At 42.8% G+C, this 16546-nt stretch overlaps 1 protein-coding gene across 1 annotated transcript in view; it reads right to left on the bottom strand.

Annotated features, from left to right (window-relative positions):
• APBA1 (amyloid beta precursor protein binding family A member 1) overlaps positions 1-14959 on the bottom strand; it is a 228613-nt gene extending 213654 nt beyond the window's left edge. The window contains exon 1 of the mRNA XM_010362954.2: positions 14753-14959. The gene's annotated coding sequence lies outside the window, so the exon portion shown is untranslated. The remainder of the gene's footprint in view (positions 1-14752) is intronic.
• Positions 14960-16546: the final 1587 nt, after the last annotated feature.

Genomic DNA, 16546 nt, shown 5'->3' with positions numbered 1-16546 from the left:
AAGAGAAGACAAGTCTGTTAAGTGGGTAGAAAGAAGCTGTAAGAGAAGAACTAGAGATGATGGCTATTTGCATCCCATTGAGTCCAGCCCATTCAATAAACCTGTTACATATAGAATAGAAGGCAGTGGATTTTGTTTGAGATTCCTTGAACAACAAATAGTGTTTTCTGAGCCTGCCAGTTATTACTTAGGTTTCTGTTTACTATTCAGTTCCAAAGATTAACTCTGATGTGATGACATGGGAACCATGGTTCACACTGACATCAGCAGTTTATTGACCTGTGTCTAGTGTTAACATCCAAAAATATTGTGAAAGACAGAAGTCCCCCTGCTTAGCCCAATGATATCAACATTAGCCACTGGCTGACATTATCCAACTTATGATCACAACAGAGTGAAACTATTCATTTTGACTAATATAGCACTTTGCTAGATAATACTTAGATGGGCTAATTACCAACTATTAAGCCTATTTCTATGAAATTATAGGAATACAGATACTTACATATATATGCATGTGTGTATACATATATATTTAAACATTTTACTACTTTAGCTTTACTTTAGATTCTACTCTAGTTTTTACTTTGGGTGACTCCCAGTTTAAGGTAACAAATTTACCACGTTAATACCACCAATTACATATTTTTAATATTTTCCTCTGAAGACCCCACTTAAATGAGTATAAAGGTATATACATCAGGTATAAATCCACAGAGAATGGAAGAGGGAATATTCACAAACAAAAGATTCTAACACATTTTCTTTGAGATGACTGTGCTGTAGAACCCCAGGGATGCAGGCCTACCAAAGGATGGGGTGGAGAAGGCTCTGGAAACGGGAGGTTCACCGATGCAAAACAGCTGGATCCCCAGCCCTCTGCTCCACACCACACACATGTATCACTAGGAGCCAGCAGCTACTTCTCAGGAAAAAGACTGGCATGTGGAGATTCCCAGTGGAACAATGTAATAGCTCCCTTGGTTACCCTATAGAGAGGCCTGCTGATGGACAGTGTTGTCCTACTCAAGTCCCTTCTTTCTCTCTTCTCTTCTCTTTTCTTTTTCTTTTTCTTTTCTTTTTTTGACAGAGACTTGCTTTGTTACCCAGGCTGCTACGATCTTGGCTCACTGTAACCTCCACCTCCTGGGTTCAAGCAATTCTCCTACCTCAGCCTCCTGAGTAGCTGGGATTACAGGTGTGCATCACCACGCCCAGCTAATTTTTGTATTTTTTTTTTTTTTTTTTTTTTTTTTTTTTAGTTAAGACAGGGTTTCATCATGCTGGCCAAGTTGGTTTCAAACTCCTGATCTCAGGTGATCTGCCCACCTTGGCCTCCTAAAGTGCTAGGATTACAGACGTGAGCCACTGCACCTGTCCTCAAGTCCCCACTTTCAATGTGCTTTCCCACTCAACATCCAGCACCTATGGCTCTTTTTGGGAGGGCTGCACTTGCTTCACCCTTTCGTGTCAAGAGCCAGAAATACCTGAGAATTTATGTGCCCCCACCACAGACCCCCTCTCTTAACTGAAGACTGACAGGTATGGAGTATGAAACACCAATCCCATAGATTCAGGCGGGGACAACCCTGAGGCTGACTTACACTCCAGAGCTCCCCCGCCCCACACAGGATCAGGCTGAAGCCACTCTCTGCAGTACTTGGTTTGAATGAGAGCATACCTTTACTTGACTTCTTCCCCTTCCCTTCCCAGTTTTTTCCTGAGAGCATCTCCTTAATAGAGCAGCACACATACACACAAACCCTCTTCTTGGTGTCTGCATCTGAGGATTCTGACCTAAGACATCTGCAAACCACACCAACTTATACAGACTTTCTGGCCAGCTTCAGTGTCACAGTCCTACATATGAAAAGACAATCAAGAATAAGCAGACTGTGCTGAAAACCTCCAGCAGGGAAGGGAGTGATCAACATAAACAACAAGATGTAAACACTGTAATTCCCCAAGTGGGAGAAGCAGGAGATGTGATAGGAGAGGGAAAAATTAAACTCAGAAAGATTAAAAGATTCACTGTGCAGATATCTTAATAAATGACACCTGAATCATCTACCTTCGTATGCACATTCTCTTTACTTCATCAAGGGGAGCCTCATTCCACATAAGAAGCTGCAGACAGGTGGATAATTGCCTACCCATCACCATGCAGTCCTCTCTAAGCCTGCCCTCCCCATCCCCTCTGCATCCATCCACTAAATGTAATTTTGAAAGCAGTCTTTGCACTGCCAGTAAGTACCATGTTGTGTTTCACAGGGAGCAGCTTAGACATAATAGCAAACAAAATCCTGAGCCTCTCATCCTCCACTCTTCCCCAAGCAGGTTTCAAATACCTCACATGACTTAAATGTATAATAATATGCACTTTTAACGCTGGCTTAACATTCTATCTTCAGGACTAGGCATCATCTACCATAGCAGTAACAATTTATACCAAGTCAAAGGACACCTTATCATTTATTTAACATGTGTCATGAATCTCTCTTCCAGATTATGGAACATTTATATATTTTGGCAGGCTAAAATACTTAAGCACTTAACTGAAAGCTGACTTAATTGTTCCTTTCTTTAACAAATTTTAATAAGGAGTAGATACCATTAGTGATTTTGGTCCCAAGCTTCTAATATATTTATTTCTTCTCACCCCTTAACTACATAACCATGTGCACACACATATGCACAATCCTTATTACAGAGTAACATATTCAGCATAGACTATGTGGAATAACACACCCCTGCCATAATTCCAGCATCCAGTTTCTGTCCATTTTGAGAAGAAAAATGTTAATTGATATATTTCCTAATAATTTCACTTCCAAGTCTATACTTATTAAGAAGAAAAACAGGAGGTATGTTCAAGGCTTTGCTCTTAGATAGATGTGCATGATTCCTCAATACATGGTAGGGAAATACAAAGATAAAGTACATTCTATGAGGTCCTCTTTATTTATAGTCAAATGCATGGAGTTCTGGTCCCCATGTTAAATTCTGGGGGAAGCACATCACCAAGGGCTGCTGGCAGCTGAGGCATGAAACACTTCAGCCGATTCAGAGTTCCCTATAGTGACAGGATACCCAAAGGAGCAAAGCTAAACATCTGGCCACTTTAGTGATCCTCTAACAAGCACTTTTCATGCTGAAATGTTGGTTTTGTTTGTCTGTTTGCTTTTCCCCTCTGTCCTCCCTGACATTCTTTTCCTTTTATGGTTAATAGCAGAGGGGGAAATACTTTAAGGCAAGAATCTCAAAGCCTTACATTTAGTCACAAAATCTTAACTCAATCATTCCCAAAGGTTTACTAGAGAATAGGTGGAATTTCCTTTAAAGATGAAAAAACAGGATACAAAAGCAACAGATTTTTAATCCTGATTTATTCAATAAATATTTCTTGGGCATATAGAATATACATGTGGGGGGGCATACTATACATATGCTATTATCTTTCTCAGTGTTAAGGGAGATGAAAAAATGAGTGTGTGGGTGGGTGCATATTTTGAAAGGACAAGAGAGATGGAAAAGATGAGCATGAGCTGCTGGAATCCAGAGTGGTACAAAGCACTGTGAGAGTTTAGATCAGGGGTCAGCAAACTGAGGTCTGTGGGACAAATCCATCCCACTGCCTGTTTTTGTACTGCCTGGGAGCTGAGAATGGTTTTTATGTTTTTAGATGATTGAAAAAAAAATGAGAAATCAACATTTTCTGAAGCAAAAATGATGTAAAATTGAATTTCAGCATCCATAAACAAACTTTGATTGAAATACAGTCACACTAATTGGTTTACATATTGTCTACAGTTGCTTTTGCACTACAAGGGCAGAGTGAAGCTGTGGCAGAGACCATATGGCCCACAAAACCTATTTACTACCTAGTCCTAAACAGAGAAAGTTTGTCAACTTCTGGTTTAGAGGAAAGAGACACTAGCGATTAGAATTAGGTAGGGAGTCACTTCCATTCAATGTCATGACGAAGGAAGTGAAACATCTACCTTACTTTTCTATAGCCTTTCATATTTCATTTGACCCCAGTGACCCTGTGCAGGAAGAGACAGGAAGGGAAGGTTTCATCATTCCCCCTTTTGTAGCTGGAGAAGCTGAGGCTCAGACCAAGCTGGAGACTTGTTCACTGTTGATGGCTAATTATGGCAGTACTTTATTCCAATTCGTTCTGAGTCCTTGCCACCCCACAGGGCGAAGAATGGAGAGATGTCGGTGCCACAGTGCTACGGTTTGAATGTGGTTCATCCTCACCAAGATTCATGTTGAAATTTAATCCCCAATGTAGCAGTATTGGGAGGTGCATGGGTCATGGGGGGTGAATTGCTCATGAATAGATTAATGTCCTCCTGCAGTGATGAGTGAGTTCTCACTCTTACAAGAATGGAATCATTCCCTAGACAGTGGATTGTTAAAAAGAATCTGGCTTCCTTGGTTTTTCTCTCTTGTTTCCTCTTTTACCATGTTATGTCTTTGCACACACTCGCTCTCTTTCCATTTTCCACTATGAGTGGAAGCAGCATGAGGCCCTCACCAGATGTAGCTGCCTGGTCTTAAAACTTTCCAGCCACCAGAATTGTGAGCCAAATAAACTTCTTTTCTTCGTAAGTCACCCAGCCTCAGGTACTCTGTTATAGCAACACTGAATGGACTAAGACAAACAGTAACACACACACACACACACACACATCCAAAGTAGGATGAAGGCATCATAAACAAGAGAGTCAAGATGGGGCAGTGGGGATGGGAAGGTACTGCTGGGTCCAGAGGACAGAAAAGACTCCAGGACCAGCAACTGTCTGGGGCCCATTCCTATGCCTAGACCTGAGGCAAATCCCCTTTGTCCTGTCTTGCAGCCACTGAGGAAACTGAGAGCCTCAAAGTCCTATCTGCAATATAAGTTCTCTCCTGATGTGGTTATGAAGAGTAAATTAGGCCATTATGAGAAGTAAATGAGTTAGTTGTGTACAGTACTTAGCACAATGCCTGACACTTTGTAACTTGTTTTTAGTCACTGGATGGGGAATCTGCTGAGCTTTTAAAAAAGGAATTTATGTGTACTTTAGAAAGCTAGACTGCCATAAAGAATATAATCACACCTGAACATAAGATTAGGTTAGGCTTTCATATGACCTAACACTATGGAAGCATTTCATCTGTAGAACAAATTCTAGCTCCTTTAGGACAGAACTCTTCCACAGCTCAGGGAAAAACGATTCTTATATATTCAAGTTATTTGGAAGGGAAGTAGGTGTAGAAACTATTTTCACATCTGGGAAGAAATATATTAGGTTAAAATTTAGAATTAAGTAATTAACTAAACATCCAGAACTCTAGAAGCTAAGAGACAGCAGCTAGAAAGAGAGGCAGGAAGAGAGAAGGACAGGAAAGAACCGTGAGGAACCAGCTCAGCAAGGATGTTGTGGCTCAGTGACTTGACATGGTCCCCACAGCCCACAGATCTAAGAACCTCTTCCTACTCCACTTTCCCTTTTCCACACTAATATAATTTCTTCTTTTGGAAATAAAATGTCTACTCAAAAATAAAGTTTCTCTCTGTGATTACTGCATCATATGTCCATACCACCAAATATCCAAATATGCTAACAATTCAAAAAAAGGAAAAAACAACTTTTGACATGAAATTATTTCATACTATAAGAAAATAAGCACTCTTCTGATAAATGTAATGCAATAGAGCAGTGTTTTCTAAACTGCATATTAGGGTTCACTAATGCAGAGATTAGTTCAGTGGGTTGGCAAACATACAGAACAGAAGAGAATAGAATAGAAAGTATCAGAGTGGATTACACATAATAAAGGACAAGTATTGCTGAGTGAAACTTGTTTCAGTGATGTGTGTGTGTTTACACACATTCATCTATGTTGCTAGCCTATCATCTAAATTGTATTCTAACCAGGAATCATGGCCAAAAATGTGTAAAAGCCACTGTAATAGAATGTTACCCACTTTAGTAAAGTCCAGTATAAAAGTCCAAATTCACTGAATAGCCAATTTAGGGGGTATTCTTGTTAAGTGGAATTTCCTTAAATGACTCTAAGCTCCTCCTCTGCTTTTAAAATATGCTACAATTTACAAGAAAAAGGAATTTATGCATATCTTGTCAATTATACTTCTTTAAAATAAAGTGTGCCTGTTAATAAATACAGAATTGATCTTGAAATACAAAATTTATCAACAGTCAGAAACATAATGATTATATTATTTGGAATGGTGACCAATTAATTCCTTTAGGAAATAAATCATTGATGTATTTGCTGTATTTTTCACACTAATTGTATACTAAGTAATCCACATAGAACAGAAGAGGAGGTTGAAAAGGAAACTTAGTGGGCAGGGATTGGCTTTGCCACCATACCTTGACAACCTCCCGCGATCACTTTACATATGCAAAAAGATGAGATTCTGTCCTCCAAAAAGTGTATTTCAGAAAACAGAAAGTTGCCTTATGCATAAATGCTTACAAAGTCTCCCATATTGTGGGGTATTCTCTTAATTACCTTCTTCTGAATGCCAAAAACCCTGTTACCTCCAAGATAGCAGAAATTGAAAGTCATGTAATTCAGTAATAGCTGGATGTGATGGCAACTGATTTTAAAGAGAGAAACCATGTCAAAAACATATTACCTGGTAAGACTGCAGATTTCATGAAAAGGAGGTGTGTGTTTCAGAGGTTACTTAAGAACTATTTGGAGAAGAGAGCCGGAAATAAACTCAATCAACACAAGATAGGGATACTTCTGAAGGCTATGCGATTGAAATGAGATAAATGACTGAATGAATAAAGAGTAAAGGAGGCCATGATTTTAATACCAATTTAAGTAAATATTACTGGGGAGGAGCTTTACAATTGCTTGTTTTGAATGTCTTTACACAAGACATATAGAAGTGCTGGGTTGCAGAGATCATAAATATACTCCTACAGGAAGAAAAGATAAAACAAACGTTCTTAAGTTAAGTGAATGAACACACAAGGTTTGGAGTAAAGTTTGTGGTAGTAGCATCATACAGAAACTCAAGAAGTACTACATCTCAAAAAAGTTAGATAGAAATGAACATGACAAAAGTGACCTAATCATGACAAAGACTCTAAAGTCAAAAAAGTTTGTGAAGTATTTGAAAAAATGATTTCATAAAATGTGAGAATGGAAGGATGTCATATTTCTAAATTATTAATTTTATATAATGTGATTTTAATTATATGAAAGTAAACTAATAACTTAAGCATAAGTAAATACTTCACTCTGCCTATATTCCTAGAATATGCATATTCAAGTTGACACGAAGCCTCCTTAAAAATGCTCTAGTTGGAAAATTGAGGGCCACCCTATAACAGAGGGTACCTTACACATGAACATATATGGTACTCTGCATCTCAGATAACTGAGGGTGGCCAATAGTTGGCTTGTGAGTGAACAGAACTGCAGGCAGTTGTCGCAATACATTAAAAATCCTTAAATTAAAATAACTGCCATCAAACCAATTCTTATCTGTTAAAAATTCTTTATGATACCTCTGTGCTGTGTCAAACAGGGGTCCCATGTCCACTTCTGAGTTCAGCTATAGCTATATTGACAGTCTCCACATACACTGACAGTTTCCCACTTCCACCTGGCTCTGCCTCTCTGCTTCTCAGCTCAAGGGCTTTCTTTGGTGTCTCTGGAGCTTGCTCAGGCTAATATTAGCAGCCCTAAAGTACTGAAGATTTAATATCTCTAGGGAAATGGTGGATAAATACCCCAGTTTCTCCACTGCTTGGTGGACAATCCTAATGTGCAGTCTACATGATGCCAGCACAGCCAAGCCTCAGCTGCCCACAGTGGTAACCTGCTCATTAATTCACCTCTTAATGGGCTTTCTTCCCTCTCCTGTCTCATTTTCTCCATTCTGTCACTTGTGCTTCTTGAGGTTGTCTCTCAAATAAACTATTGTGAACTCAAGTCCTCATTTCAGGGTCTGTATGCATAAACTGCTCTAGCATCATGTGGCAATTCTGCGTCCTCTGAAAAACAGCTACCTATCTGCAGAAATCAAGGTAAATGAGCTTTACCCTCATTCTTTACACCTGAGTTACTTAAATCTTTGGAAATTTCTCATCAATTCCTCTCTGTATTTGATAATCCCTTACTAATGCAGAGAGTCATTTTGTGTTATAGAGTATACCCAGATGAACAAAACAAAGTTCTAGCCTCAAGGACCTTACACTTGAGAATGGAACGCGAAACAAGGAGGAAGAAAAGAAAGCAATATTTAAAGAAGATTCAGACCACAGAAGAGATGTAAGTTCCAAGGAGAGCTACTTCCAGCTGACTAGTATTTCATCACTACCCAGACAGAATCACGCTTTGTTTTCTGACGTGATTTCGGCTCACTGCAATCTCCGCCTCCTGGGTTCAAGCAATTCTCCTGCCTCAACCTCCCAAATAGCTGGGACTACAGGCATGCGCCACCGTGCCTGGTTAATTCTTGTATTTTTAGTAGAGACAGGGTTTCGCCATGTTGGCCAGGCTGGTCTCGAACTCCTGACCTTAAGTGATCTGCCTGTCTCAGCCTCCCACAGTGCTGGGATTACAGGGATGATTGTTTTCTAACTTAAATATATTTGATTGAGGACATTCATCTTTTTATAAACCCAACACTGATTCATAGGTCAGCCCAAACACAGTAGATGGTAATACAGCCTTATGGGCAACCAACTCAAAATGAAAGGCAAAGCATTTTATTGTGAATTCCCTAAGTGACTGCTCCATCTATCAGGAGTGATACCATGTCCAGGTAAACTGAGGAAACCAATAAGGTTTCCCTGCTGCCCCTTGAGGACGCCAAACATGTTCCTATCCAGCCTTTTCATTTTTGATATCCTCTCTGCCTAGAAGGCCCTTCCCCACATATCTGCAGGGCTTACTACCTCACATCTTTAAGCTCTTCTGCTTAAGGTTTTCCCTGACCATCCTATATAAAATAACATCACCCCCCACCCACCCACTATTGTCAGTCTATTGCTCTCTCTGTTTTATTCTTCATCATAGCACTTACCACCTGGCATATTATGAAATTGCTTATTTATTTATTTTTAATCTCCTTCCACTAAAAGCTCTGTAATATTAAGGACATGTCCCCCCCTCCTCTATATTCCTTGCACCTAGAATAGTTTCTGGCCCAGAGAAAGTGTTCAATGAGTATATGTTGAAGGAATGAATAAATTTCATCATTAAAACCTCAAAACCCACCACTCATTACAGTTGAAGTTCCATAAACTCACCTGGAATCATGACATAATCCCATAACTCAAGGATCTAAAGGGTTCACAATTGTTTTGTGAAAAATGTGGAGTTTTTTTAAAATAAAGCTTCAATGTATATATCAGGTATGAATAAATAGTTTTAATTCTATCATAAACTTGTACAGGCCACAAAATGCAACTCATTCAATGTCCATTGTATAAAAATGAAATCCTGAAATTTAAAATTTTAGATACTGTAGCTAGCTTACTTAAAAAAAAGTTTATTCATATATTCATGTGACAAATGTATATTGAATGCATATGATGGGTATGGTGTTGGGTGAGGTGCTATATTTGATTTTTCTTTTGAAAACTGACTTTACATGTGACTGTAAAACCATATTCTACCATTATAGATAGAAAAAGTTCATTCTTTAAAAAACAACTTACATTTTCCCCCATTGTTTTACTATAAACTTCTTAAAATTTAGCTCAGATCTCTGAGAGAGAATATTTACAGGAAATACAAGTGGAGTCTTTTATTTAGATAATTTTAAAGGTAAACTTCTACTCTTTTTTATTGCATTTAAGGGAATGAAGAACCACAAATGCTCACTATACAAAAATTACTTAAGTAGTTGTCAAACTCCAGTTATATAGCGTTAACTGGTTTCACTACAAATTCATGCTTTTCAAACACATGAGGTCCTCATGGTTGGGTAATGATCTTTTATTCACTCCTAATTGACTCACTGCTCTGTTTCCACAATGCCCACAAGTCTTTGTCATTCTACTCCTGGCTTCAACCTGCCCATCTCTCTTTTGACTTTACTTAAAAGACTGTGGCCAAATTCCTTTCTTTCCACCTCGAAATTCCTATGCTTCTGTCTCAAAAGAATCCTTCCTTTGCTTTCATCTAGTATCCTCCCATCTTCTTGAAGACTTAATTCCCTCAACTGAGCCTCTCCCTTACATTTTCAATCTCTTTTTTCCCCAATGGATTGTACTCCTCAGCTTATAAAGCAGGCTCAAGTCTTCCTAAACTAAAAATACCACTTTCCCTCTACTACACCATTGTTTTGATATATCATACTCTCTCTCCTTCTCCTTTACCTCCCAACTTACGGAAAATGAAGTCTGTTCTCACTGCTTTCCATTTCCCTTCCCCCAAGCTCCCCTTCAACCCTTGCCCCTGGCTGCCACTTCCACCTACCACAAAGACAATCGAGGAAAGCCAAGAGTCAAATCCAATGGCTTTGCCTTGGTTGCACCCTCACCCATGGGGTGTGCTGTGTGAGTGACAGGGGCTCTCCTCACCCCTGCCAGCTTCCATGACACTGTACAACTCTACTTCCTTCATTTTTCTCCATCTGCCCTTGTTTAACATGGTTCCTGTCCTCTTCTTTCTCTTTCCCCTCCAACACACAGACATCCCTCAAGGATCCTATCCTTACCTTTGCTTCTTCTTTCTTCATTTTCTTTATCAGTGATTCCTGGGATATCAAAATCGCTCCTAAGTAGATGACTTACAAATCTCCTTGTAGCTCCAACCTCCCTCTGTATTCTAGTCCCTTAACTTAGATAAGCCTGTCATGCTCAAAAAGAAACTTCTCTCCTCTTCCTTATCCTCTGTTATATCTTGCTTCTGAAAATGACCCAACTGCTCTCTCAGCTAAGCCTGACAATGATCTTTGGCCTCCCTTTTCCCTCCCACTTTCCAGTGACTGTTTAAGCTCCTCAGATAATTCTTGCACACCACCTCTTAGGTATGTTCCCTTCTTCTCCCCCACTGCCTCTTTCCATCTTTCCCCTACTTTGACAATAGGGTCTATCTGGTCTCCCTCCTGCCAGTCTTTTCCCATGTCATTCCATCCAACATAATACTACAAAATTACTGCCCCAAAGCACAGTTCTGATACTGTCAATCCTTCTCCTCACAAATCTTCTATAGCTCCCCAGTCCTTACTGAACAAAATCCACACTCCTTAGCTTGGCGTACAAGTTGCTCCACCACCTTGAACAAACCTCTCTTTCTTGCTTTATCCCTTATTACATCTCTTGGCATTCCTAGCGCTGCAGCCAAAGCACACCATTTTTTTGTTCCCTGTGTAGGCATACACCTTCCACTGCCAGGCCTGTGCTATGCTGTTCCTCCCCCAAGCATGCCCTTCCTTCTCTGCCAACCCAAATGCCACCTTAATCACAGCTCAAATGCTATATCTCATGTAACCTTCCCTGATTCTTTCATCAGAAGTCATTTTGTACCCTGTGAATTCCCACAGCCCTGCAGGAATACTGCTTTTTCAGCACTTAATCATTTTTTCACTATTTTTACAGTTAGTAACACATATTCCTCTTTTCTCCTTCTAGACCAAGATCCACCTCTGGGCAGGATCTAAGACTTAGCATTCTTTGAATCTCCAACCCTTCTCAACATTCCCTGTCCCCTATCCAAAGGTACAGTGAGTCTGAGATGCAGGAGGCAATTAACAGATGTTTGCAAATTAATTATTGTAACCCAGAGAGTTAACTTCAGATTTTATTGCTTGAAATTCTCTCAGTTTTAGCAACAATTACTTCTTCTTTGTAGGCTAAAAGTCCTATCTCCCCAAGGTACTACAGTTCATTCCTTTTGGCCCCAGAGGTCATTTTCAAATATCTCTTACTCCTAAGTCTTCTGAAACAAACAATAACAACAACCAAAATAAAAACAAAAAAACAAAACAAACAACAACAACAAAAAACCCTTAAGAGACTCAATAATGGAAGAGAAAAGCACTGATGCTATTTTAAGTGAAGGAAAGGCATGCATGCACAAAAAAATGGCTTGCTGCAGGCCACAGCAAAAGGTACAACCATTTACCAGAGCTGTCTCATGAACCTTATACCAGTCCAATCTTTAGAAAAGCCAGATATTGCATTTTTAAAACTATCAACCTGGGCAACGTAGCGAGACTCTATCTCTGAAAAAAATAAACAAATATCTGGGTGTGGTGCCATGTGCCTATTGTCCCAGTTATTCAGGAGGCTGAGGCAGGAGGATTGCTTGAGCCAGGAGTTTGAGGCTGTAGTGAGCTATGATCACACTACTGCACTCCAGCCTGGGTGAGAGAGGAAGACCCTGTCTCAAAAAGATAAATAAAAATAAAAATGATCACATTTATGTTAGAAAAGAAATCACTGATTCCTGAGTCATCGATTGTGCTGCTGTGTAATTCCTCTTTCTCTAAACAGTGTATTTACCTGGTAATTCCTCATATTATTAAACTTTCTTGTAAGATATTTACATCCCTGGTCTTACTTGCAAATATAAAAGACGATGACTTTTTTTTTTAAACCAAAACCTCTTAGAATGGCTTTTAAATTCCATAAGTACTTTTCTCAGAAAGGGATTTGGCATAACGAATAAGAGTAAAGAACTAAGATTCAAAATTCATTTTTATAAATCTATCCTTAAATCTTGGATGAGAGCCAACAACCAACCTCATATTAAAATCTTAGAAGGCTTGACTTGAAGAACATGGGGAAATTTATTTTACATTGACAGCTTCAAGAACACCTAGTCTATATATCATTAAATAAGATATATGGGAAGAAAAAAAGCATATGTGGATAGCCCTAGTTTTATTATTTTCAATGAAACAATGATATCGTGCAAACTTTGCCCATAAAAAAACACAAAACAAAAATTTTAAAAAAGAAAAAGAAACCTTTGGTGCCAACATGTTGTATATTTACTTGTGTAGTCATGACTGCTACGGGCTTTTTGAAGAGAACCGGGCAGCCAGTTTGGATTCCGACAGCAATGCAGTAGAATTTAAGGTGTTATGACTAAAATATGTCCTAAACAGGTTAAGTTAGACATACAATATTTTAATAAAGAAGTGTCGAGATACTCATTCCTGTGAATACCGCAGGAGAAATACAGGTGAGGAGGAATCACACTGCTCTGGATACACATGAATATGCCATCTCCCTGCCTATCTCTACCCAACCCTACACACACCTATCTTTACCACGCAGAGACAATTAAACAGTCATAGACTCGATGCATTTCTGTGTCCTTATTCCCACTGGGTGAGTTATTGCCAGCCTGACATTTTTCCAAATTCCCTACTAATGGGCTCTATCAGGTAGGAAAGCAGGGACTTTACTGACCTGGGACCCCATCGCTGTGGGTCTTGGGAGATTTCAGTTTCCAAATGATACAGGGCACCACCTAGCTATTGTGACAGCTGGGAGAGTAGATGTCACCAGCAGTAGAAATAAAGTATCTTGTTTCCTGAGGAAAACGCTCTGGCTGTGCGACGCTGACCAGGTGGGCACCAAACACTTCTCCGTGTGATATTTTTCTCCTTTTTTAAAGACTGCCCCCCGCCCCACCGCATCTCTCTATACGTACACACCTCCAGAGTTCATTCTAAAAGAACCAATACGAAGACCATCCATCCTCTAGCCATAAGGTTTTCAGTGCTTAAATGTGGAAGGAGAAGGTCTAGCTAGCATTGAAAGTTGTGGGGACAGGAAGAGGAATCTGATCATTCAACACTATTCTCCTTCAGGTCAGACAAGAGAAAAACAATAGAAACTGCAGAGTCAGGGAGTACAAGACCCTTATGGAACAGGTGCTAAGCAGAGAAGTAGTATCAGAGGATGGAATCCCCCTTCAAAACCGGGTACACCAGCAAGTCCAGAATGCGTAACCGTTATCCTATTTCCCCGCCATGTGCCTCAAAGCAACATGCTCACTTCCACATCCCCATGTCATGAGGCCAGAGGAAGGGGAAGCGAGAATCCCTACACTGGGCCATCCACACGCAGGAGCAGAACAGAGACTGTGCTCAGAGTTGCAGGGTCAAAATAACAAACACTGTCCCACAGTCTTAGCCGGTGACATCAAGTCAGGGCAGCGGCAGATCTCTGGGTTTGGGGCGCTGTTTGGGGAACGTGGATGCAACCAAACGCGTACACACACATACACAGAATTTTACAAACCCGCCCCTACCCCACTGCCTCCCTCCACACTTCACACACCAAGTGCATCCTGCCCACCTCACCGTTTCCATCATCACATTCTTTCTCCAGGAGAGTCAGCCGAGAGATGAGGGATCCTAGCGGGGATTCCTGGAAATGTCACCCCCCCAACACCTCCGTCCGCCACCCCCATCCCCTCTGCTGTACCTTTTACACACACACTCTCACACACTCACTCCTGCCATGACTGTCATCAGGCCCGCCTGCTGCGCCCGAAGCCTGGCATCTGAACGGGCACCGGACCCCAGGCGTCTCGCCCGCAACGCCGCCTTACCCCGCCTCGCTGGCTGATGGTTCCAGGCACTGCCCCCTGGATGTTGCCTACTGCCCCCGCTCCTCCGCACTATTGTTCCAGGCAGCCCCTCTCGCGTCCGGGGGCGCTCTTTGGCTAGGACCCGGGCTCCGTCGGGGGCCGCATCAGCGCCAGGCACCCCTTCTCACCCACCCCTCCCTGGTTGTGGTACCTTGCCTGACAGCTGGGTCCGCGGGCCCGCGGGAGCAGGCGGCGCTAGTGACAGCGCTGATGCCAAGCCTGGGAATAAAGCTCCGCTCCAGCCGCTGCTACCTCCAACGCCACCATCTTCTCCCGCCGCAGCCGCCGCCGCCGCCGCCGCCACCGGGACCGCAGCCGCCCTCGCCCAGCTCCGGCTCTGCAGCCGCCGCTCGGAACCCTCCGGTCCCGCGGCCCCACCCCCTTTCCCCACCCTCCCTCCCGCCCTCCAGCTCTCTAGCTCTCCCCTCGTGACGCGCGCCGGGGCCGGGCGGGCCTGCGAGGGAGGGCGCGGGGGAGCGCGCGCGCGCACGCCGCCTGCTAGTAGCGCCCCTGCCTCCCACGCCCACTCGTGTGCGCGCGCGGCCCGCGAGCCCGAGGCGGCGGCGCCGCCGGCGTCCTCCGTGGGCCGCTGGCCGCAGCTCCCCTGCATCGGCGCCGCTGGGCGTGCGGGACACTGGCGCCTCTCGCCTCCCCTCGCGTCCGGGTTCCGAAGGGCCCGCCCTGCCTGTGTTCCACAGCCCTATCCTCTGGCTCCCGGCCAGACGCACGGAGGGGAAAATGCGGCTGCATCCCCGAGGGGACTGACGGGGACCTCCACCCTCCTCGGTGGCAAACCAAGGGGTCCCCAGTTTCCTAGCCAGGAGCTGTGGCCAACCTCTGCGCGAAGCAACGGGCCACGCTGCAGGACCACGAAGCCAGGCAGCTGGGTCGACTCCTGCAGGGTGTTCTCTCGTGAGTGACTCTCGAGCTTTCCCGCTTCCCAGGGCCCTTAGATACCGCCTGCGCTTCAAATCCGGAGATTGACGGCGTCTCCGGAATGCGCCGCAGTGCTGCGAGTTCCCCGCCAGGGGGAGAGCCGCGCGGGCTTGGGCCTGAGCGAAGCGGGCCGGGCTGCAGTTCTCCAGGGAAACTGCCCAGTCCCGCCAGGGACAGCGGAGAGACTGCGGATTGTGAAGCCGGGGAAGGCTCGGCTTGGTTTTCCTACCCGCTCCTCAGTTCTGGTTGATCGGAACTTAAGAGTGTCTTTCAGCCTAGCATAGGCTATCCGCCCTAGATATGGCTCCTAGCTCGAGAGGCCACCCTTTGCAGCAGGGACCAGGTGGCAGGTGCTGTGCATTAATGAAAAGCTATGGGCTAGACAGGCCCCGAGAGGCCTGGGCTCTGGCGCTAGCCCCACCTGTAATTGGCAATGCAATAACTGAATCATTCCCCCTCTTAGAAACACAGATTTTTTCCGTAATAATGTTATAACGCACAAAGCCTAGTAGTTTGCAAAGCCCTCTCCAGACATATATTCTCCTCCAGTAAAATGAGGATAAGCGCTGGTTATCCAGAGCCCTAGGGAAATGCATCTTTTACCACACCATGTTTCCATATTATTTTAAGCACAATGTCTCCAGAGAAGTCTGGGGGTGTAGCCTAAAGCATTCTGAAAGTCTTGTTTTAGCTTTAATATTCGTATGAATTCTGCATTGTACTTCGTAATTTTTTTCTTTAATAAAACCTACCTTCTCAAAAAGATCTTTTAGTAAAATTTAAAATTATATACTAGGAAGATGTATGCTTGTCCTGTGACATTACTCGTTTTTTTTTTCCAGTGAATACTTATTTGGCATATGTACGGGCCAGATATGGTCCTTTTCCACCAGAGCTCGCAATACGCTGAAGGAAATAGGTATTCAACTATCAGACTGGCCAGGCACGGTGACTCACGCCTGTAATCCCAGCACTTTGGGAGGCCGAGTCCGGCAGATCACTTGAGGCC

Source organism: Rhinopithecus roxellana, chromosome 16 (assembly GCF_007565055.1).
Source record: "Rhinopithecus roxellana isolate Shanxi Qingling chromosome 16, ASM756505v1, whole genome shotgun sequence".
NCBI lineage: Eukaryota > Metazoa > Chordata > Mammalia > Primates > Cercopithecidae > Rhinopithecus > Rhinopithecus roxellana.
The sequence above is the reverse complement of the archived record's forward strand: the minus strand, read 5'-3'. Positions and strand labels throughout refer to the sequence as shown.